We start from the raw sequence: 25,911 nt of genomic DNA, 5'->3' as shown, positions 1-25,911 counted from the left end.
TACTATAGGATTGGGACATTACAAGGATGGGCACAATACTATTGGATGGGGACATTATTATTATAGTATGGGGACATTACTATAGGATAGGGGCTAGGATGGGCACATTACTTTAGGATAGGGACTAGGATGGGCACATTACTATAGAATGGGGACAAGGCTGGTGACATTACTATAGGATAGGGACTAGGATGGGCACAGTATTATAGGATGGGGACATTACTACAGGATGGGGACAAGGTGGGCACATTACTGTAGGATAGGGACATTACTACAAGGGGACAAGGATGGGAAACATTACTATAGAATAGGGATAATGCTGGGGACATTACTATAGGATGGGGGCAGTACTATAGAATGGGGACATTACTATAGGATGGGGACAGTACTATAGAATGGGGACATTGCTACAAGGGGACAAGGATGGGGAACATAACTATAAGATGGGGGACAATGTGGACACATTACTATAGATTGGGGACTTTACTATAGGATGGGGACACGGATGAACACATTACTATAACATGGGGACAAGGATGAACACATTATTACAAAATGGGGACAAGGATGGGGAACATTACTGTGGGATGGGGACTAGGATGGGGTACAATACTACAAGGGGACAAGGATGAGCACATTACTGTGGGATGGAGACTAGGATGGGGTACAATACTACAAGGGGACAAGGATGAGCACATTACTGTGGGATTGGGCACAATACTACAAGGGGACAAGGATGGGCACGTTACAACAATATGGGGAACATTACTAAAAGATGTTGGTCAAAATTTCTATATAGTGCTAATTGTAACACTATTAGTTACAAGAAAGGAATAAAATGTAAAAAAAAAAAATAATTTTATATTTAAACAAAGAATGTGCACGTTTGCTATAATGAACAAGTGAAAATGTTCAAAATCAGTGATCCTAAGGAGTGTAAAAAAAATAAAATATATTATATATGGTACCAATAAAAATGTCACTTTGTCCTGCAAAGAATGCGGCCCCCCAAATTAATTTTTTCCTCTGTGCAGCCCATACACCCAGCCGAGTTTGAGACCCCTAATCTAGACCCTGGTGCACCTATCTAGGCTTGCAGAAGATCGATCTTCCTACAGAGCGTTCATCAAGTCGTCATTGAGCGATCCGAGGAGGCCTCCTTCAGGGTGTGGTCTATTGTTGGGTGAGTGCGGGCCTCCAGGAGTGGCCATCTGTGGGGAGTGGAGAAAAACCTGCTCCATCTTGTTTATGTTCCCTGTGTCTGCACCGGTCTATAAACTAGAGGAATTTCGGTCGGGGTCACTGCTCCTCCACATCAGAGACAAATAAGATAGCTCTGTCCATCTCCAACCTCCAATGACATTACTAACACAGAGATTTGCCCAGGCTCCACTGAGATTTGAACTCAGATCACTGGATTCAAAGTCCAAAGTGCTAACCATTACACCATGGAACCAGACCTTTTTGATTTGCATATTTCCCAGGGGGCAATGTACCTAGGATTTCACTGTCTTGAGCGCCCTCGCTGGCTGCCGGCAGTGTTTTTCTCTGGCTGGTCTCCCCGAGATCAGTGATTGTTTTGCTCCATTGACATTAGCTTGGGCACCAGTGTGCCGCACTGTCCTTACTGTCAGATTGATGATCACTTTTGCAATTTACTGCTGCCGAGTATTGCTGAAGCCTGGCCGGCTTTGGAGCAATGCTTAAAAGCAAGAAAGCAGCGGTGGTCGGTCACCTAGGCAACGAGCTGTAAACAACAGAAAAGTGTTAATATGTTAAGAACGGCTGCAAATATTAACAAGCAGTAAATTGCAAAAGTGCTTGTTTTTACAAGCTCTAACCAGTAAAATATCTATTTATGAAGATGGGAATAACCCTTTAATGAATGAAGCACCATGTTTTATTACACGCCTGCCATCTCCAGGATTATTCCTCTGCACTTATGTTACTCACATACCTTTAATTGCCTCCTATTAAACCTCCTTTTTTAGGTGATTTGGGCAAAGTAAACTGGAAACCCAGAGAAGGCGTCTTAGGGTACATAGGGTACGCTCACACTGGCGTATGACTCGCACGAGTTCAATGCGAGAAAATCTCACATCGCACTCGGCTCCATTTAAGACAATGCTGCAGCTCAGATCTGCGAGTTTTTTCCCGTACTAGTCTATGGGTGCGAGTGAAACATTGGACTGCACTCTAATGACATCCAAATGCAGTGCGATATACGCACAGGCTGACAATGGAGGAGCTGGAGAGATCACTCCCTCCCTGTCCTCAGCAGCTGTGATCCGATCGCAAAATCAAATCACAGTATAATTGCAGTCAGCTCACTTCCGTACACGGACATCACACGGATGTGTGTTTTTAACATGCTGTTTTACATACAGTGATAGATAAAAAACACATATATAATGTCCCACCCTCCCTGCATATTTAAGCTTGCACTCTTTAGAGCAAACGCCATCTTACTAAAGGGCAAATGTACTGGCAAAAAATCCACTCAGTCATTAGCCAGAAAAGATCCCAAACAGCAAAGCAAATATAAAGGTGACCCAAAGATCCCATCCATACTTTCTCTAGCTGATCTAAAGATGGATGAAACACAGAGGGGATGATCGCTCAGTATTAATATTGGCAGATAGTATAAAACCTACAAAAATAAATTTCTATATGGACAATATAGATCATGTAACAGTCCCTTGTGTATATCTGAAAAACCAAAAGAGATTTCCCTAAAAGATCCCAAGTGTAAAGACTATCAGTAATGTTCAGGAAAAACAAAAAACAGGACCAGTATAATAAAATTATAATTTTATTGACATCTTATTAAATAAGGCAATCAATAAATGGGAGAAAATCCCACATCGAACAGTGGTAATTGCTCAGTGCACCCCTTCCCCCCTCTTCTTGTGTCCCCATTGACATCACTAGTCTTATCATGGGCAAAGTTAACTGTTTCTTATAACTTTGTAGTTATACTATTTATACTTACATGTGCCTTATTGGAGACACTTCATTTTTTGGTAGTGTTTATTTTCCCTTACATGAGATGACCAACACCAGTTCTCTTATTTTCCATTAACAGCGCTCAATTTGTGATTTTTCTCCCATTTGTTTGTATAAATAATATATATATATATATATATATTACAGTACAGACCAAAAGTTTGGACACAGCTTCTCATCTCTAGAGCAACTATTAAGAGGAGACTTTGTGCAGCAGGCATTCATGGTAAAATAGCTGCTAGGAAACCACTGCTAAGGACAGGCAACAAGCAGAAGAGACTTGTTTGGGCTAAAGAACACAAGGAATGGACATGAAACCAGTGGAAATCTGTACTTTGGCCTGATGAGTCCAAATTTGAGATCTTTGGATCCAACCACCGTGTCTTTGTAGAAAAGGTGAACGGATGGACTCTACATGCCTGGTTCCCACCGTGAAGCATGGAGGAGGAGGTGTGATGGTGTGGGGGGGCTTTGCTGGTGACACTGTTGGGGATTTATTCAATATTGAAGGCATACGGAACCAGCATGGCTACCACAGCATCATGCAGCGGCATGCTATTCCATCCAGTTTGCGTTTAGTTGGACCATCATTTATTTTTCAACAGGACAATGACCCCAAACACACCTCCAGGCTGTGTAAGGGCTATTTGATTAAGAAGGAGAGTGATGGGGTGCTACGCTAGATGACCTGGCCTCCACAGGCACCAGACCTCAACCCAATCGAGATGGTTTAGGGTGACCTGGACCGCAGAGTGAAGGCAAAAGAGCCAATAAGTGCTAAGCATCTCTGGATCTCCTTCAAGACTGTTGTAAAACCATTTCCGGTGACTACCTCTTGAAGCTCATCAAGAGAATGCCAAGAGTGTGCAAAGCAGTAATGAAAGTAAAAGGTGGCGACTTTGAAGAACCTAGAATATAAGACATATTTTCTGTTGTTTCACACTTTTTAAGTATTTCATTCCACAGGTTTTAATTCATAGTTTTGATGCCTTCAATGTTAATCTACAATTTTCAGAGTCATGAAAATAAAGAAAACTCATTGAATGAGAAGGTGTGTCCAAACTTTTGGTCTGTACTGTATATATATAAATATTTATATATAAATATATATATACTGTATATACATACACACACACATATATTTATTTATTTTTTTGTCAACCAGGCGCCGCAGCAGAGAGACAAGAGGCACACGACCAGGCGCCGCAGCAGAGAGACAAGCGGCACACGACCAGGCATCACAGCAGAGAGACAAGAGGCACACAACCAGGCACCGCAGCAGAGAGACAAGAGGCACACAACCAGGCGCAGCAGCAGAGAGGCAAGAGGCACACGACCAGGCACCGCAGTAGAGAGACAAGAGGCACACAACCAGGCGCCGCATCAGAGAGACAAGACGCACATGACCAGGCGCCGCAGCAGAGAGACGAGAGGCACACGACCAGGCGCCGAAGCAGAGAGACAAGAGGCACACGACCAAGCACCACAGTAGAGAGACAAGAAGCACACGACCAGGCGCCACTGCAGAGGGGCCAAGGACACATTACCAGGTGCTGCAGCAAAAAGGAGAGGGGACCATTGTCTGGTGCTCCAGCATAGGGGGCTTGATGCCACGCGCAGTAGCAGAGGGGTGCCCTATGCCAGGGACCAGATCAAAAGGGTACCCTTCGCCAGTTGTAGGGGTAGCAGGGCAGAAGTGATGTACTGCAGGATGGGGCTGAGGAGTGATGTTCTGCAGGGTGGGCTGAGGAGTGATGTACTGCAGGATGGGCTGAGGAGTGATGTTCTGCAGGATGGGGCTAAGGAGTGATGTTCTGCAGGATGGACTGAGGAGTGATGTACTGCAGGATGGGCTGAGAAGTGATGTTCTGCAGGATGGGGCTGAGGAGTGATGTTCTGCAGGATGCACTGAGGAGTGATGTACTACCGGATGGGCTGAGAAGTGATGTACTGCAGGATGGGCTGAGTAGTGATGTACTGCAGCATGGGCTGAGGAGTGATGTTCTGCAGGGTGGGCTGAGGAGTGATGTACTGCAGGATGGGCTGAGGAGTGATGTTCTGCAGGATGGGGCTAAGGAGTGATGTTCTGCAGGATGGACTGAGGAGTGATGTACTGCAGGATGGGCTGAGAAGTGATGTTCTGCAGGATGGGGCTGAGGAGTGATGTTCTGCAGGATGCACTGAGGAGTGATGTACTGCAGCATGGGCTGAGGAGTGATGTACTGCAGGGTGGGCTGAGGAGTGATGTTCTGCAGGATGGGGCTGAGGAGTGATGTTCTGCAGGATGGGCTGAGGAGTGATATTCTGCAGGATGGACTGAGGAGTGATGTACTGCAGGATGGGTTGAGAAGTGATGTTCTGCAGGATGGGGCTGAGGAGTGATGTTCTGCAGGATGGGCTGAGGAGTGATGTTCTGCAGGATGGGCTGTGAAGTGATGTACTGCAGGATGGGGCTGAGGAGTGATGTTCTGCAGGATGGGCTGAGTAGTGATGTACTGCAGCATGGGCTGAGGAGTGATGTTCTGCAGGATGGGGCTGTGGAGTTATGTTCTGCAGGATGGGCTGAGGAGTGATGTTCTGCAGGATGGACTGAGGAGTGATGTACTGCAGGATGGGCTGAGAAGTGATGTTCTGCAGGATGGGGCTGAGGAGTGATGTTCTGCAGGATGGGCTGAGGAGTGATGTACTGCAGGATGGGCTGAGAAGTGATGTACTGCAGGATGGGGCTGAGGAATGATGTTCTGCAGGATGGGCTGAGGAGTGATGTACTGCAGCATAGGCTGAGGAGTGATGTACTGCAGGATGAAATGTGGAGTGATGTAAGGCATTATAGGGCTGAGGAGTGATGTACTGCAGGATGGGCTGAGGAGTGATGTACTGCAGGATGGGCTGAGGAGTGATGTACTGCAGGACGGGCTGAGGAGTGATGTACTACAGGATGGGCTGAGGAGTGATGTACTGCAGGATGGACTGAGGAGTGATGTACTGCAGTAAGTGGAGCAGAACCAAAATCATCAAATGGAAGGTTGTTGTGAGCCCCTGTACCCTGTCACCTGCAATCCCTATAATAAGGTTTATTGGGGTCTCTTATATATTTATTATACATAGTTTTCGCCATCACATCTCCAGGGCTCTCTTGGATTTCTAAAAATTCTGAATTTTTATTTAGTTTAATATCTGTCACTCAGTTTCCCCAGAATCCTCGGTGGCCGATCTGCGGCTCCAGAGCTGTGAATTGGGGGCGGCCATCGATCGCACATTTGCCTTTTATAGAACTAAGTCTTCTGCTTTGTAACTAAACGTGAAAACTGAGACATCTGTGCGCCGCTGTTTTCAGATGATGATGATGACGGCCGGGATCAGACTGGAACGTTCATGTCTGTTCTCACTGTGGTGACATCATAGGTTTATGACATCATGGAATATGCAAATTATAGCCGACCACACCGATGACTACATAAAGGGGCGACACTCACTTGCCTATGTCATCACTTTGTGATGTCACAGTGATAAAAGAGTCTAAAAATCCGCTCCTGAGAGCCTAACAGCCATTATACTTCATAAAGCAACAGGACGATGGACCGAGCTACGCAAGCAAGAAAGAAGAAAGAGGAGCCCTTGGAAAAGAAACTGTGGATCCCTTGGAAAAGAAACCATGAAGCCCTTGGATTATACACCGTGGAGCCCCTAGATTATACACTGTGGAGCACCTGGATTATACACCATGGAGCCCCTGGATGGAGTCCCTGGATTATACACCGTGGAGTTCTGTGCCTTTACTGCCTTTTTGGATAGTAACCAGGATAGGAACGCCCCACAACGCAGGACCGTGAGCATCGTGAGAACCTGGTGACCGTATCACTGCTTGTTATCCGCTAATGTCATGTAAACCTTTGCTGGGCAATTTATCAAGGCTGGGGCTTTTCTGCGCCGACCTTCATGACGCGCCCCCTGGAGTAAGATCTGGCAGGGATATTTTACCCCACTTTTGCTCCCTATATTATACTAAGCTCTGCTCACTTTTTAAAAAGATGAAAGAGCCGGTGTAAAAAGGTGAAAAGTGATCACATGTAAGGTGTGCGGGACGTTTTCAGGATTTCAGAAAGTTTTACAACACTTTTCTGGTGCTGGTCCCCCTGACCTAAATTCGGCAGCCTCATAAAGTGTATCGTATATGGAGATGTCGAGTTCTGGTCAGGGTTGTGTCCAAGAGACCACGAAAGAAGAAACTAATTATAATTAATGTTATAAGTTGTTTGTTAATTTGCACAGATTTGTGTTAGTATTGATAGTTGGGGTTTATTTCAGTTAGGGTTGTTTTGGCCTCACTAGCCTCAAGCTCGCTCCTCCGGCCAGCAGCTACTCTGTAGATGCAACCCTGGGCCTGTGGTAAGGCTTTATCCCTGTTAAGGGGTGTAATGGTGACGGTCAGAGTTCCTATGGAACCTATAGAATGAAATGGCTTGTGTGAAGTCTGTCTGAGGAAGCCTTTTTGAGCTGATGGCCTTAGACAGATTCTAACAATTTGGAAAAAAGCTTTAGTAGCTCATTTCCATTAGGGATAATTCAGCCGCTCTAGTATTAAGCTCCTAATTCCTTTTGTGTAAAGGACATTTTTACAGTGTGAGCAATGAGATGATGGATCTCTCCACCCCATTATCTTACGGTCATGGAGGCCTGTGCACCTTTCATGACTATTTGTAGGTTATTGGTAGTAGATGCTGTTATGGGACGTTGATCCAGGGAACTAGTCTGATTGCCGTATGTGGAGTCGGGAAGGAATTTTTCCCCTAATATGGGGCAATTGTCTTTTGCCTCATGGGTTTTTGCCTTCCTCTGGATCAACACATTAGCTTTTAGGCTGAACTTGTGTCTTTCAACCTTAAGGCTATGAAACTGTCCCTCTATTGAGGTTCAAAGGTCTATGCCAGGGTTCCTTTGGAGTGTTTTGTTCCACGTCTGTGCTGGAAGCTTTTTTGAGCCAATTGCTTCTGAAAGCTTCATTTAGGAAAGTAGCATTAGTTAGAATTTATTTTAGTGAGAATTAGCTATTGTGTACCCATTGTAGCCTTAAGCTCGCTCCTCCGGCCAGCAGCTACTCTGTGGATGCAATCCTGGCTCTGTGATAAGTCTTTATCACTGTACAGAGGTGTAAGATTGAAATCTAGGGTTCCTTTGGAACCTGAAAGATATAGAGGCTAGTGCCATGTCTGTCTGAGGAAGCTTTTTTCAGCCAACGGACTCAGACAGGTGCTATCAAGAGAGAGTAGCATTAGATAGTTTTTTTCATTTAGGGTTGATTCAACCACTCTAGCCCCAAACTCGCTCCTCCGGCCAGCAGCTACTTTGTAGCTGCAACCCTTGGACTTTGGTGAGTCTTTATCCCTTGTTCAGGAGAGTGTAATGGTGAAGGCCAGGGTCCTTAAAGGACATGCAAAATGGAGTGGCTTGCGCCAAGTCTGTCTGAGGAAGCCTTATGAGCTGATGGCCTTAGACAGATCCCAACATTTAGGAAAAAAGCTTTAGTAGCTTATTTCCATTAGGGTTAATTCAACCGCTCTAGTATCAAACTCCTAATTCCCTTTGTGTAAAGGACATTATTACAGTGTGAGCAATGAGATGATGGATCTCTCCGCCACATTATGTTACGGTGATGGAGGACTGTGCGCCTTTCTTGACTATTTGCAGGTTATTGGGACTAGATTATGGGTCGTTGATCCAGGGAACTAGTCTGATTGCCATGTGTGGAGTCGGGAAGGAATTTTTCCCCTAATATGGGGCAATTGTCTTTTGCCTCATGGGGTTTTCGCCTTCCTCTGGATCAACACATTAGCTTTTTGTGTCTTTCAACCTTAAGGCTATGAAACTGTTCCTGGGGCCGACGGCCTCAGACAGATCCCAACATTCAGGGGAAAAAAAGATTTAGTTAAAGAGGGAGAAATTAAAAGTAAAGCTCCAGAAACATAAACTAAAATCCCCAAAAATGTATAAGTTCCAAATAATATAATATAGAGCAAAAGTATTCTCCTGTCCGGTCCCATGTCAGGGCATTAGTCTGTGATCTGGGCAGATTAATGCTGTTGCTCTTCTATATTAAATAGGAAATTTTGGGGAATTTTAGTTTTTTTCCGTAGCTTTGCTGTTAATTTTAGGGTAGGGACTCGCAAGACATGAGGACCCTTGACGTGGGTTGCGAGCTTTGTGTATTTTGGCCAAAATATCAACCAATGCCACATAAATGTATTATATATTGTTTTTCCATGTTATATTTATTTGTATACAGGCGCTGGGTACTTCATGTGTGTGACCAGCGCCCTATACAAGCCTTATCTAATACTGAGCAGTCGCCCCCTCCATGAATCGGGAGGTTGTGAGTGGTGGTCTCATCAGTATTTTGCCCCCATCTTTAGTGCAGTATTTTCTGGTAAATTCTGCTGCCCCTATTTTTTGTTATATTGCACTTATGAAATTTTGGGGAATTTTAATTCCCAATTCTGTGGCTTTTGTTTTTAATTTTAGCAAAGAGACTCACAAAACAATGAGGACTCTTGACGTGGGTTGCAAGGTTGTGATTTTTTTGGCCAAAATATCGACCAATACCTCATATATTAATCATGTATACTGTATATTATTGTACGTTATATATATTTTTATGCAGCCAATCCCATGTATATTGGCTTTGTAATCTAGGGCGGTGTTCTCCAACTCCAGTCCTCAAGGCCCACCAACAATGCAGGTTTTTGGGATTTCCTTAGTATTGCACAGGTGATAATGTAATTATCTGCCCAGGGTGCTGGTTCCAACAGCAGTGCAATGCTAAGGAAATCCTGAAAACATGCACTGTTGGTGGGCCTTGAGGACTGGAGTTGGGGAACCCTGATAGAATGTCTTTCCCGGTGGGCAGCCCACCTGATCTAATAGTGGGGGCTTCACTAATCAGCTGTAAGCCGGGTACTGTGCACTACATGTGTGTGACCAGCGCCCTATACATGCCCTATGCCAGGGATCTTAAACACGCGGCCCCTCAGGGTAGTTCGTGTGGCCCCCAGGCCCCTGCCCCTGTTCACTATCGCGGCAGGTGCAGGGGCCGCAGCCACTGTCTGCACTGTATGTCAGATGAATGTATTGCTGGTGCTGCGCTCTCGCGCCGGCAATACAATCATCTCACATAAATCACTGACAGTGACACTGCACCTGCCGCGATAGTGACTGGGGGCACGGGCCTGGGGGCCGCACGAAGCAGAGATGAGGCAGTGGAGGGAGCGCGGGACAGGTGAGAAGAATAGTTTGTGTTTGTGTGTGTGTGTGTGTTGGACGATAACCCCTTAGTGACCTATGACATACTGGGTACGTTATGGCTCCCTGGTACTTAAGGACCCATGACGTACCCAGTACGTCATGGCGAAATCACAGCCTCGGTAGCTACGATCGCTGCCAATACCTTAGATTCCGGGAGGAGGGGACCTCAGGAGGGGTGGTGTCTCCTTCCCGGACCTACGGAGGCTGTGATTGGCTGACGAACGCTGCTCAGCCAATCACAGCCACTAATGTTTCAGCCATTGAAAATCACTGAAACATTGAAATCCAGCCAAGATCAGTGCAGCTGAAGCCCTGATCATTGGCTGGAGCTAGGTGACCTGTGTTTCACCCGCCCCCAGCTCGGATTGGAGAGACCGGCCTTGTGACCGATCTCTCCAATCACTGTGGATCTGGGGCCGCAGACCACTCCCCTCAGCTTCACTCCGGCGTCTGTGGAAGGTGAGGAGAGCTGCTGACCCATTACTACAGGATGGGGACAAAGTGCGCACATTACTCTGAGATGGGGATAAGGCTGGGGACATTACTATAGGATTGGGACATTACAAGGATGGGCACAATACTATTGGATGGGGACATTATTACTATAGTATGGGGACATTACTATAGAATGAGGACAAGGCTGGGGACATTACTATAAGATAGGGACTAGGATGGGCACAGTGCTATAGGATGGGTACATTACTACAGGACGGGACAAGGTGGGCACATTACTGTAGGATAGGGACATTACTACAAGGGGACAAGAATGGGAAACATTACTATAAGATGGGGGACAAGGATGGACACATTACTATAGATTGGGGACATTACTATAGGATGGGGACAAGGATGAACAAATTACTACAAAATGGGGACAAGGATGGGGAACATTACTTTAGGATGGGGACAAGGATGAGCACATTACTGTAGGATGGGGACTAGGATGGGGTACAATACTACAAGGGGACAAGGATGGGCACGTTACAACAATATGGGGAACATTACTAAAAGATGTTGGTCAAAATTTCTATATAGTGCTAATTGTAAGACTATTAGTTACAAGAAAGGAATAAAATGTAAAAAAAAACATATATTTAAACAAAGAATGTGCACGTTTGCTATAATGAACAAGTGAAAATGTTCAAAATCAGTGATCCCAAGGTGTGTAAAAAACAATAAAATATATTATATATGGTACCAATAAAAATGTCACTTTGTCCTGCAAAGAATGTGGCCCCCCAAATTAATTTTTTCCTCTGTGCAGCCCATACACCCAGCCGAGTTTGAGACCCCTGGTTTACAGGGTGCAGTAGTTGTGACACAATCAGAGTTCTTAGATGTAGCATAGCTCAGAAAGCTAACCCCACCCACACCACAGCTTTCCATGTGCATTGTATATTGACAGTAAACTGCTGGGGTCGTGGATCTCTATGTGTGTGCCGTTGCTGTACCGCATGATCTGCCACATGAATTCCATATGTTGGGTCACGTGGTTGTGATAGTGCACGCTTGACGCAGGTTTGTGGCCAGGTCCTTCAGCCACCAAAACAGCGCATGTGTCTGATTGGGTAGTACACTCGTTATATCATGGCCCATTTGAAAATTACCACACTTCCTGACAAAGGCGCAAAGCTGAAATGCAAGTCGGGATACACACATTTTTAACATTTTAGGCCACATACATAACTATAAGTCTACCTTGGATGCACTGCCTAATCCTTTTTTCTTATGATTATGTACCGCCCCCGTGTCAGCAGCCGAGCTGCTTGGATCTGGATCCGCGGTGGCTCGAGGGGCGTCCGGACCTGGGGGGTCTCGCGGCCACTCGAATGAAGGGGGGTACTTACAGGGGGTATGGTGTATTGAAAGTTCGTGACGCCACCCATGGTGTGTAGTAAGGTGGAGTACCACCGCTGCGGCTTGGAGTACCCGCTGGCGATGGTGTGGGCAGCCAGGTGTTTAACCCCTCCACGGGTAGGGGGGATGCCCCGGGACTCGGTGATGGTGACAGGGACGTGCTGTTGGGGAGGTACGGGTCACTTGCGTACTCACTCAGTCCAATAACGCTGACACCGACAACTGAAGTAAACCAAAGTCCTGGACACCGCTGCCGCTGAAGGGGAGCACGCCTGGGTCCCGTTTCCGTTGGTGTTGCCTGTTGATCTGTGACCTTTTCCCGTGGCACCTTGCTTCTCTCTGGTTAGTCCCTTTAGCCTGAAACTAGTTGGGTCCTGCTCCCCAGTATGGCTAACTGAGGGAGCTTGCTCTCAGGGTTCACGCTTGGGATTTCTTGGACCGTATTTGTGGAAAGTCCTATCCCTCTCGTTGCGCTAGTAACCCGATTTTGGAGCGGGTGGAGAGCGGATCTTGATGGCTCCGTTCTTGTCGGGTAAATTGTCAGGTTGCCTGAAGCTACTCCCTGACCTAGGGTCCACGTACCCCATCGTGCCCTGGTCCCAGTCCGGTATGGTACAAGGCCACCGGCTGTCCTCCACGACAAAGCAGTGCCCCTTGTCATGATCCCCTGCGACCGGGGGTCCAGCTCCTACCAGGCCCAGACCAATGTGTGCTACCTAGTAGTTCCAAGGAGCCCAGCTCCTGACCTCCTCTCACTTCCACTTCCAATACTACTCTCTCTCCAACTGACTGATACTCCTGACCTCCCCTTAACCAACCCCCCCACGTGGGCGACCCTATTTCACTCAGGCCGTCCACTGGTGTGTCTGGTGGGTGTAGTGCAGATTGTTCCTAGGATTTTGATTAGATGGTTTTGGCAACACCAATTGGTTAGATACCTGTAACCAAGGAGGAGGTGGATATTGCACATAAGGGCAGATTGCACAATACCCTGTGATGACCTGATAGGCCAGGGCGTCACACTTAGAAGCGTATGTGAAGGCTCCTCATCCATACACTCAGTATATATCCTTTTGATATTTCACATAAAAAAGCTATACCTGTGATCCAATTGTGTATCTAAATCTGCACTAGCAACTAATATACTTATGTCAGTACAACCTGTATTTTCCCTGAAAATAAGATTTATCCCGAAAATAAGACCAAGCATAATTTTTCAGGATTTTTGGAGTATACTTGAAGTATAAGCCCTACTCCAAAAATAAGCCCTAGTTACAATTAGGGCTGGCGTTACGAGATATTACTATATTTGAATAAATGTTGATTTATTTTTTTTTTTGTTCAAGAATAAATGTGGATTATTGTTTATGGAAAATAAGCGCTAGCCCATCTTTCGGAGCAAAAAAAATAATATAAGACCCTATTTTTGGGGAAACACGGTGTTTTGGTGTTCACATATAGATGCCACCTCTCACTATTCACAACTATCACATTAACACTTTGTGATGTACTTTATGTACTGTGCATACACTGCAGATCAACATTGGAGTCCTTCAGTTATGTCATACCTGTAATGTATTTGGCACCTGCAATTTATAGATCGCTTTATAGTCTTCATACCTAATTATTCTATATGTTATACTGATTATTATGTATTTTTATACATAATATGTATACATGTGTTTAACCCTCCTATTTAGTAAGTATAACATTGTCTGTTACCCCTGTATGTTTTATTGTATGTGGGTTTCCATTTTTACCCTTCATTTGCCTAAATAAAATATTAACTATTTAACTACATTTGTTTGGACTATTGAGTCATTTTTTTCCTTTCCTGCAGCATTTGCTCTTTACCGACCTGTCCCCAGCGGCCATTTGTAACCTTCCATACTCTGTTCATACACCATGTTTTACACTAACCACATCTGGACATCAAGAATCCAATAATATGTTACCTGCTATATTGGCGTGTGACTTTTGTTTCTATCTTAGGTTTTGTCTGTTATAGGGCCACAGTGTGAACATGCTCTTACACGTCGCATGTATTTTTACTTTCATTTCTTGTTTTTTTTCTGTTTGACCAATAGTTGACACAATACACTTGATTCACAATATATAGACAAAGGCGACATCTCATCCTTCATTTAGCAAATTACCCAGTCTGTTATTATATGGAAGCATAGGTAAATTTGTGAATAATGGTAATATAATCTGTGCATGTAAATGAACAGTGGACCCCACAGTGACTGTTACTGGTGGGTCCTTGGCACCCAAGTCCGACGCTGTCTATAAATATGCTACCAGTGTCCAAATATACATTTTAGGTGGAATTGTTCCTTAAAACTGCAGTGAAGCTCGGAGCTCTGAATATGATATTGACAAGACAGTGGAATAAAGAAAATAAACCAGAATTTTTTCTGGGTTAATATCGTATTTCCTGATTTAACATTTGCTTGTGGTGTGCCAAGAACAGATGTGGAGAATACTGCAAGATGTTGTGCATAAGATATGTGAGGAAAATACATAAAAAACACAGCATGTGGCTTAGCTGCTCTGTTTTCACAAACTAGAAATCTGTGGGGATGTCACCGAGCATGTAAACTGCCTCAGAAAGTCACAGCTAAAGAAACTAAACAAAAAGAGGAACAAACCTTAATAAGCAATAGTCATATTCTTTATTTGCAGATCAGATCTTTCTTTTTTTACCATGTCATTGTAAGAGGGTGTCAAGAAGAAGAAACTCAGATTCCAATGCTGCACGGCATTTGTGCAACCACTTTGCCATCTGCCGGAGGACCAAGGTCACTAGGAACCAATCTGTCAGGAGTGTGTTTCATCAAGGGAAAAGTTAGGAGGAGACGCTGAGTCAGTTGACTACTGTGGTGAAGTTGCCAAATATAAAAGGCTGGGCCGGCGGCAGAAAGACAAAGTTGGCGCCAAGAACATCAGGGGAAGTGTGTAGTATGGACGTGTGTAGTAGAGTAAGCACGTTTCATCTGCAGGGGAAGCACCTGGAAGCACTGAGCACAGAGGAACCTGAAGCTTGCATACTGCCTCCAGAGGAACATGAATACCGTCATCAAAGGTTACCGAACACCAAGTACTGTCCCCAGAGGAACCAGAAGACCAAATAATGTCCTCAGAGGAACCCGAGAACCAAATATAGTCGCCACTGGAACCCGATGACTGAATATCATCACCAGAGGAACCCATAGACCGAATATTGTCACCAGAGCAAGCCGAAGACCAAATATCGTCGCCAGAGGAAGCCAAAGACCGAATATCATCTCCAGTGAAACCCGAAAACCGGATACCATCGCCACAGGAACCCAAAGACCAAAAATCATTGCCAGAGGAACCCGAAGACCAAATATTGTCGCCAGAGGAATCCGAACACCGTCACTAAAAGAGGATCGATCTACGTGGTCAAGCACCAAAGATTGGTTACCAAGAGCCAGAGACTAGGAAACAGTCATTTGTTCTGGGGCTGCAGCCAAGTGAGCCAGGCCGTTACTTCCCGCACTGCGTACGGTACTGAGAGAGAATAGCTTATTAATAGAGTTAACTGTTTGTGTAGTGCATTGCCACGCAACTGCGCCACATTTAATGAATCACTGACATAAGTGGTCTATGAAAGCTTACATTTTCTTGTTTATTGCATACTGTGATCCTCGTAGGGCAACATTGGCATTCCCCTGATGATAGGACCAGTGTTGGGTTATTGCTAAGTTAGTTTGTTTGAAATAATCCTTATTGTTAGTATATATTTCATCAGTCGAATGTTTCTGTGAAACATGCCAACTGTCATTTAATTTTGCTTGCCTTGTATTTCTTGTTCACCCACCCAGTCTCCATCTCCCTTTTCCTGCCTAATAAAAAACCTTTGAAGCCACCACTCAGGTTGCATTTCTGGCCTCCATATTACATTATATATAGCTTTGCTGCTCTGACCCTCAGTTTTTGGAAACTTTAAATCTTGTTTGTTTTTTTAAATATTTTTCAATTCTGCAGCCTTTGAAACAAAAATATTTAAAAATCTATTTTCTAAGAAATAGGAACCACATGTGACAATCCATGTCTAAAGAATCAATAGCCAGTCAGTACAATATGGAATAATTTATCATGTGCAATAACTAAATGGTGCTGAGAGACAATAGCTGGAATATTAAACACAGACCAGATAGATGTGGTGTTGGTTAAATTACATATTGTTCCATTTAAACATTCACATGCACATCTTGAAAGTCTGTTCTGCAAGAAAATACTCATCAGTTGAAAGGTGACAGAAGAGACAGAGGATTAATGTTTTGCATTTCTAAAATGCCTTAGAACCACAGCTTAAGGTACCTTCACACTTAGCGATGCAGCAGCGATCCGACCAGCGATCTGACCTGGTCAGGATCGCTGCTGCATCGCTACATGGTCGCTGGTGAGCTGTCAAACAGGCAGATCTCACCAGCGACCAGTGAACAGCCCCCAGCCAGCAGCGACGTGCAAGCGACGCTGCGCTTGCACGGAGCCACCGTCTGGAAGCTGCGGAGACTGGTAACTAAGGTAAACATCGGGTATGGTTACCCGATGTTTACATTAGTTACCAGCGCACACCGCTTAGCGCTGGCTCCTTGCTCTCCTAGCTACAGTACACATCGGGTTAAGTAACCCGATGTGTAATGCAGCTACATGTGCAGAGAGCAGGGTGCCGCGCGCACTGCTTAGCGCTGGCTCCTTGCTCTCCTAGCTGCTGTACACATCGGGTTAATTAACCCGATGTGTACAGCAGCTACATGTGCAGAGAGCCGGAGCCGGCAGCACAGGCAGCGTGAGAGATGCAGAGGCTGGTAACTAAGGTAAATATCGGGTAACCACCTTGGTTACCCGATGTTTATCTTGGTTACAAGCTTACCTCAGCTGTCAGACGCCGGCTCCTGCTCCCTGCTCGCTTCATTTCGTCGCTCTCTCGCTGTCACACACAGCGATCTGTGTGTCACAGTGGGAGAGCGCCTTTGAAGAAAACGAACCAGGGCTGTGTGTAACGAGCAGCGATCTCGCAGCAGGGGCCAGATCGCTGCTTATTGTCACACACAGCGAGATCGCTAATGAGGTCGCTGCTGCGTCACAAAAAGCGTGACTCAGCAGCGATCTCGGCAGTGAGCTCGCTGTGTGTGAAGCACCCCTAAGTCTATGTATCTGTACTAATCAGCCTTAAATCCAATCAGATCTCTAAAGGCTTCTATATACATTAGATGAAAATCAGCCAAACTCGCAGATTACGTCAAGACTGGCCCACCATCTGATGTGCATGAGGACCTCCCAACTCTCACAAGTCAGATTGTACTGGGGGAGAGACAGATCGGGCAGTTTGGATATTTACACCCGATTTTTTATGTTCTGGGGAGGTAAGTTATTGCCAGAAGTGTCCGTCTGTGGCTTATTCCTCTTTCCTAGTTAATACACATTTACATCATGTAAGCTGATCTATACCTATTGCAAAAATAATTTTTGATGTCACCAAAATCTAGATTTTCTGTTTTGCACAACATTTTCCCTCTTCAACCAATGCACGTGCATGGCATTGGAATGATCATGAAACAGTACTCCCCTGGAAATGTTATATTGACCAAACCTATTAAAACGTTTTGGGATGGTAATTAGTGTTTATGGTCTGACAAAGAAAAAATATTGGGCGACACAACACAAACAGTTGCCAGGAAGGATAAAATATCCCACCTGGTTGTATATTGGCTTTTATATTGCTTTGTTCATGGGCCAAGACAATCCCATTACAACAGCAACTCTCAATGTAATTTAAGTAGCTGCTTCATTATTCTTAAAGAGAACCTGTCAGCACAATTTTGTAACATACAGTCAAGACATGGCTGTAATGGTGCTGTAATGCTGAGTAAATCGATACGAAGGGTGAAGAAATCCACTCTGTTGTTCTTCTTTAATCAGAATTTGAAGTTTTCTGCTCATTAGATTTTGGTACACAGGGGCGGGCTGTACACTGAGTCTTCTTCTCCCTGTCTGTGATTCCCCAGCCTCTCCACCTGCCTCCAGTCTTTGAATGCTAGGTTACTGCTGAGATTTCAAACAGAAGGGGCAAGTCATTCACAAAAATGAGGCAGGTGGAAGGGCCAGGGAATCACAGACAGGGAGGAGAAGACCCAGTGTACAGTCTCGACCCTGTGCACTGAAATTTTCCTAGCAGGAAAATTAAAATGGTGATTAAAGAAGAACAACAAAGAGGATTTCTTCACCAAAGGTATCAATTTAATCTGTATCCCTGCACCATTACAGCCATGTCTTTACTTTACATTGCAAAATTGGGCTGACAGATTCTTTTTACTATCAATCGGCATCCAAAAACAAATCTGCCCTACAGATACTAAACAGGGCAAAAGATAGGAGGAGTAGGGTGCCATTACTAGGCAAAGGATCAGGGCAGTAATGATAGCTGCAGGGTTTGATGAGTACTGCAAGGTAGAGGGGGTGCACGCTTGAATCCCACCTTCTAGAGAGCTGGTCTCAATCCTGAAATTGAGCACTCTGCATAATCTGACTCCTTCTAAAGCCCAGCCATATAAATGATAAAGTACCCATTCAGATCTGCAGAGGAAAAATTGAGTGTCAAACTTACAAAAAATAGCGATAGAGACATAAATCGTGAAATTAAATATGCATTCGTAGTTTCTACCCCTTAATGCATTAGCTGGCACAGGATCCTTAAGAGCATGGTTCATGTAAGGTTACTGAAATGTATGGTATTGATTACATGAGCATTACTGCTCTTTAGCAATTATTAGCTATTCTTCAGAATACTGCACACATAGTACAGTGTTAAGGCAAACTTTATGATTAATCCTAAGAGCTCTCGAGGCTCTCCAAGCTTACGCATTCAATTGGTCAATGACTGCTGCCTGAATTCATTGTAAGGATCAAGTAGAATATTATTTTGGCCCTTATATAAAAAAAAATTATTTTTTAGCTATAAAGGAAAAACTTTAATGATAAGAAAACACTAAATTGCTTGAGTGTTCAATACTTGAATTGAGCAGATTGGACGCTTGGATTGGATGGGCACAATTAGAGTGATGAGTATAATCAAAGTCAATGGGAAACTTGAGCATTTTTCCAAAAGACCCCCCCGCCAGGAGGGCAGGGGGGCAAGAAAATCTCTGAAATCAATGGATATAGCACTGAAATGGAATGGAAGCAGCATGGGGAAGACACTTGGACGCATCTCTGACTCCAGGTATCTGCTGGGAACAATGTTGTCAGTTTAATGCCACTTTTACGGACTGACAATAAAACATACAAATGGATTTTACAGGTAAAAATATTAAGAAATAATCTTTCCTTTAGAATGACATGTATATAAGTATCGCAAAACATAAAAAAGAGAAGAAAAAACCCCGCCTCCTTCACCCCTTAGACTATGTTCACAAGAAGCGATTTTGCGGCATTTTAGCACTTTCTCTTTGCTTTCCATGTTGAAAAAATTCTTCAAAAAAGCTGAAAAGGTTGACAAGCTGCTTCTTTCAATTGTGTATAATAGATTTATGAAATCTCTGGCCTTTGCTGGTACAGTAAAAATTAGCTTTTAATTTTCATAAAACTCATAAAAATATGCTACAAACACAGCAAAAAAATGCAATTTGTGAATATAGCCTTAATAGTGGGGTCAGCTCCCTCTGTATTTCCCTGTCCCTGTATTCCCTGAATACAGTAGATAACATAGTAGAGGGGGAAATAAAACGACACCCACCAGTAGTCACCGGTAAATGTGGTGTGTGTGACATGGCCAGACACATCCTATTTAATTTATCAAGGAAAGAGTCTGAACCTCACAAAGCCTATGATGACAATGCAAGACCTGCCAAAATTAGGAAGACCTGATGATGGCAAGTTTATCTTGCTGAAACGCGTTGTGATAACAAGAGCTTTATTTTAATCTAATTGTCACAAATAAAGCATAATTATTCACAAAGAGAATCTGAGATAATAGATCTATTAGCGCTCAAAGGACCGGTTTTATCTATCTTTTACAAAATTAGGAAGAGGGAAGAGGGATGGATTTAGAACCTGTATTAGAAATAAAGGAGGGCCTCATACACATTCTGTTAAAATTTTTAGGTTTTGAGACTCCTAGACTCCTAAAGCCTAAGCACTATGTGCAAGGGTTGACAAAAATTACAAGGAGGGACTGCAATACACCCTGGAAGATGGATAGAGGAGGGCCTCAGAATACATTTTTTCCCCTCATTATTAAGGAGTGGGACTCTTAGTCTAATAGAGTCTATGCATTATGTCCAAGGGCTGCAAAAATAAAGGAGGGACTGCAATATACACTGGAAGACATGTAAAGGAGAGCCTCAGAATACATTTTTTTCCAATTATTAAAGAGTGTGATTCCTAGACTACTAAAGCCTATGCACTGTGTGCAAGGACTGCCAAAAATTAGTAAGGATTGCAATACACCTTGGAAGACACAAAGAGGAGGACCTCAGAATACAAGTTTTTTCCCATTATTAAAGAGTGGAACCTCTAGACTACTAAAGCCTATACATTATGTGCAAGGGCTGCCAAAAATTAGAAGGACCGGAGTACACCCTGGAAGACAAGTAGAGGTGGGCTTTAGAAAACAATTTTTTTTTCCAATTATTACGGAGTGGGATTCTTAGACTAATAAAATCTATGCACTATGTGCAAGGGCTGCCAAAAATTAGAAGTAGGGATTGCAATACATCCTGTAAGACATGAAAAGGATGGCCTCAGAGTACTATTTTTTCCATTATTAAGGAGTGGGACTCCTATACTATTAAAGCCTATGCACTATGTGCAAGGACTGTCAAAAATTAGAAGTAGGGACTGCAGTACAACCTGGAAGAAAAGTAAAAGGAGGGCCTCAGAATACAATTTTTCCCATTATTAAGGAGTGTGACTCCTAGACTAGTAAAGCCCATGCATTATGTGCAAAACCTGCCAAAAAACAGACGTGGGGACTGCAATACACCCTGGAAAACATGTAGAAGAGGGCTGTTACGTCACCACCGGAGTCCGCTCCAGCGACTTCTGCTCCGATCGCCAGGCGACGCCGTGTTCCTGTCGTGGATGGTGCTGGTGATGGGAGAGGAGTCGATGCCAGCGGCACCGGTGGGCGTAGGCTCCGATCATCCACTGGGCTGGGTTATCTTGGGATCTGCAGTACCACTGGCTGTCTGTGGGTGGCATGTGTCTTCCAGCTGAAGTTGCCAGCGTTCAGCTACAGCCAATGGGAAGACACCACACCCTTCTTAGTTCTCCTCCTGTCTGCTGACCTCTGCCAGAGATAGTTCTGATTTTCTGGCTCCTGATCTGTCCTATTCTGTTTTGTGATTCCTGTGTGCTGACTTCTGCGTGTTTTCTGACTACCCTTCTGCCTGCTGTTTTTGTACCTCAATACAACAAGATTATAATAATGCACAACATCTCAGGACCATCACTCATTAATCATAAAGCCTCTCCTTTGAAAGATATAATTTACCACAAAAAGAACTGGAGATTTTAATTGGCTGAAGTGAAAATATATATATTTTATTGATCAATCATTATACAAAATATAAAAAGCATTATAAAGACAGAAAACACCACACAGTTAAAAACAAGGTGCCATTGATGTTAACAAGGGAAGAAAGGGAGAGGGAAAAAGTCCAACCCTATCCTAATCCCACAAGAGGCAGGCACACCAGTGTATATTAAGGGGTGTATCAGGGGAGTACAAAATATAACCATAATTTTATGATGGTATCCAAAGGGTAATGAATAATATATAAAGGGGACAGGGTTATTGCACATGCCAATGTATTGAATTTACTATATTGCCCTATGTCCCAGCCATAATTAGACAGAGAGAAAATTTACCCAGAAAGGGATGGTAGAAGGTTCTCACCCATAATGCAGTAGCCCCACCGATGTGCCTCTATCTGCCTGAAACCTCCGACGCGCGTTTCGTAGAAAATTAAATATATTGGCATGTGCAATAACCCTGTCCCCTTTATACAGTGCCTACAAGTAGTATTCAACCCCCTGCAGATTTAGCAGGTTTACACATTCGGAATTAACTTGGCATTGTGACATTTGGATTGTAGATCAGCCTGGAAGTGTGAAATGCACTGCAGCAAAAAAGAATGTTATTTCTATTTTTTTTTTTTTTTAAATTGTGAAAAGTTTATTCAGAGGGTCATTTATTATTCAACCCCTCAAACCACAAGAATTCTGTTTGGTTCCCCTAAAGTATTAAGAAGTATTTCAGAAAACATACAAAAAATCTTTGAGGAAATTCCTCATCATGGCGGCGAGGGTGTGCATCCCTGAGAGATGGAGGAGCACGGCACCTCCCACGTTGGTTCAATGGATCAATAAGGTCAATGACCTCATGTACATGGAGGATCTAACCTCATCATTACACGATTCATATGAGAAATTTTGGGCCACGTGGAGGGAGTGGATGGACTTCCAGCACTCGGAAGACTATGGTGTTCTGGTGGGCGGCGCTGAAGAGGCTGAAGGAAATACAAAAGGCAATACATAGGCGAGTCCCCCCCACCCTCCCCCTTACCCCCACCTTGCCTCCCCACCTCCCTGTCCCTCCCCCCCCTCACTCTCCCCCTTTTCTCTAGTTCTTTATTCTTTTCTATTTCTTATGCTTTATTTCTCTCTTGCTTTCTCTCCGGTTTTTCTCTCTTTTCACTTCTTACTACTCTTGGTGAGTTACTTATGTTACCTGTTAAATGTGAATTTTATTCTATGAAAAAACAAGATGGAACCCTGATTGTCTATGCAACTGGAAAGGGGCATTTGCGGGAACTTATTCAGTCAAGATGTAAAAATTGTAAATTGTGCCTTGTTTTCTATTTTTGATGTATGGAATGTATCTTACAAAGGTCCATTTGATCTTAAGAATGTAACGTGTACTGTTAAAGGTTTCCACTTTATAAATAAAAGAATTTAAAAAAAAAAAAAAAGAAGTATTTCAGGCACAAAGAACAATGAGCTTCACATGTTTGGATTAATTATCTCTTTTTCCAGCCTTTTCTGACTAATTAAGACTCTCCCCAAACTTGTGAACAGCACTCATACTTGGTCAACATGGGAAAGACAAAGGAGCATTCCAAGGCCATCAGAGACAAGATCGTGGAGGGTCACAAGGCTGGCAAGGGGTACAAAACCCTTTCCAAGGAGTTGGGCCTATCTGTCTCCACTGTTGGGAGCATCATCCGGAAGTGGAAGGCTTATGGAACTACTGTTAGCCTTCCACGGCCTGGACAGCCTTTGAAAGTTTCCACCCGTGCCGAGGCCAGGCTTGTCCGAAGAGTCAAGGCTAACCCAAGGACAACAAGGAAGAAGCTCCGGGAAGATCTCATGGCAGTGGGGACATTGGTTTCAGTCAATACCATAAGTAACGTACTCCACCGCAATGGTCTCCGTTCCAGACGAGCCCGTAAGGTACCTTTACTTTCAAAGCGTCATGTCAAGGCTCATCTACAGTTTGCTCATGAACAATTGGAGGACTCTGAGACAGACTGGTTCAAGGTTCTCTGGTCTGATGAGACCAAGATCGAGATCTTTGGTGCCAACCACACACGTGACGTTTGGAGACTGGATGGCACTGCATACGACCCCAAGAATACCATCCCTACAGTCAAGAATGGTGGTGGCAGCATCATGCTGTGGGGCTGTTTCTCAGTCAAGGGGCCTGGCCATCTGGTCCGCATCCATGGGAAGATGGATAGCACGGCCTACCTGGAGATTTTGGCCAAGAACCTCCGCTCCTCCATCAAGGATCTTAAGATGGGTCGTCATTTCATCTTCCAACAAGACAACGACCCAAAGCACACAGCCAAGAAAACCAAGGCCTGGTTCAAGAGGGAAAAAATCAAGGTGTTGCAGTGGCCTAGTCAGTCTCCTGACCTTAACCCAATTGAAAACTTGTGGAAGGAGCTCAAGATTAAAGTCCACATGAGACACCCAAAGAACCTAGATAACTTGGAGAAGATCTGCATGGAGGAGTGGGCCAAGATAACTCCAGAGACCTGTGCCGGCCTGATCAGGTCTTATAAAAGACGATTATTAGCTGTAATTGCAAACAAGGGTTATTCCACAAAATATTAAACCTAGGGGTTGAATAATAATTGACCCACACTTTTATGTTGAAAATTTATTAAAATTTAACTGAGCAACATAACTTGTTGGTTTGTAAGATTTATGCATCTGTTAATAAATCCTGCTCTTGTTTGAAGTTTGCAGGCTCTAACTTATTTGCATCTTATCAAACCTGCTAAATCTGCAGGGGGTTTAATAATACTTGTAGGCACTGTATATTATTCATTACCCTTTGGATACCATCATACAATTATGGTTATATTTTGTACTCCCCTGATACACCCCTTAATATACACTGGTGTGCCTGCCTCTTGTGGGATTAGGATAGGGTGGGACTTTTTCCCTCTCCCTTTCTTCCCTTGTTAACATCAATGGCACCTTGTTTTTAACTGTGTGGTGTTTTCTGTCTTTATAATTCTTTTTATATTTTGTATAATGATTGATCAATAAAATATATATATTTTCACTTCAGCCAATTAAAATCTCCATTTTGTTTTTGTACCTCGCTGCCCGATCCGGATTTGATCTCTGCTACGTTTTCTGAATACACCGTGAAAGACATGTAGAGGAGGGCTTCAGAATATTTTTTTCCCCCATTAGTAAGGCATGGGACTGCTAGACTAGAAAAACCTATTCATTATAGACAAGGGCTGCTAAATTAGATTTAGGGACTTCAATACACTCTGAAAGACACTCTCAGGAGGGCCTCAGAATACTATTTTTTTCTGTTATTAAGGAGTAGAACTCCTAGACTAGTAAAGTCTATGCACTGTGTACAAAGCCTGCAAAAAATGAAAAGTAGGGACTACAATACACCTTAGACAACACATAGAGGATGACCTCAGAATACAATTTTTTCAATTATTAGGGAGTGGAATTCCTAGACTAGTAAAGCCTATGCGCTATGTGCAAGGGCTGACAAAAATTAGGAAGGGCTGCAATACACCCTAGAAGACACGTAGAGGATGACATCAGAATATTTTTTACCGTTATTAAGGAGTGGGACTCCAAAAGGGGCTTTACACGCAGCGATATCGCTAGCGAAAGCACCTGCCCCTGTCGGTTGTGCATCATGGGCAAATCGCTGCCCGTGGCGCACATCGCTCGGACCCGTCACATGGACTTACCTGCTGAGCGACATCGCTGTTGCCGGCGAACCGCCTCCTTTCTGAGGGGGCAGTTCGTCCGGCGTCACAGCGGTGTCACTAAGCGGCCGCCCAATAGAAGTGGAGGGGCAGAGATGAGCTGACCAAACATCCCGCCCACCTCCTTCCTTTCGCATTGCCGGCGGCCGCAGGTAAGCTGTAGTTCGTTGTTCCCGAGGTGTCACACGTAGCGATGTTTGCTGCCTCAGGAACGACGAACAACCTCCGTCCTGCAACAATCATCGATTTTTTGAAAATGAACGACGTGTCAACGATCAACGATCAAGTGAGTATTTTGGATCGTTAACGCCCGTTCGTTGGTGTCACACGCAACAACGTCGCTAACGAGGCCGGATGTGCGTCACGGAAACCGTGACCCCGGCGATATATCGTTGCATGTAACGGGGCCTTTAGACTAGTAAACCTATGCATTATGTGAATGTGGTACAAAAAATTAGGAGAG

The 25,911-nt window shown here is 44.1% G+C and overlaps 1 non-coding gene across 1 annotated transcript; it reads right to left on the bottom strand.

The window, feature by feature from the left end:
• Nucleotides 1–1,384: 1,384 nt before the first annotated feature.
• Nucleotides 1,385–1,456, bottom strand: TRNAQ-UUG (transfer RNA glutamine (anticodon UUG)). The gene has a single exon. It is a non-coding gene; the product is annotated as a tRNA-Gln (tRNA).
• Nucleotides 1,457–25,911: the final 24,455 nt, after the last annotated feature.

The sequence above is a fragment of the Anomaloglossus baeobatrachus genome, chromosome 2 (genome assembly GCF_048569485.1).
Source record: "Anomaloglossus baeobatrachus isolate aAnoBae1 chromosome 2, aAnoBae1.hap1, whole genome shotgun sequence".
NCBI classification, from domain to species: Eukaryota; Metazoa; Chordata; class Amphibia; order Anura; family Aromobatidae; genus Anomaloglossus; species Anomaloglossus baeobatrachus.
The sequence above is the reverse complement of the archived record's forward strand: the minus strand, read 5'-3'. Positions and strand labels throughout refer to the sequence as shown.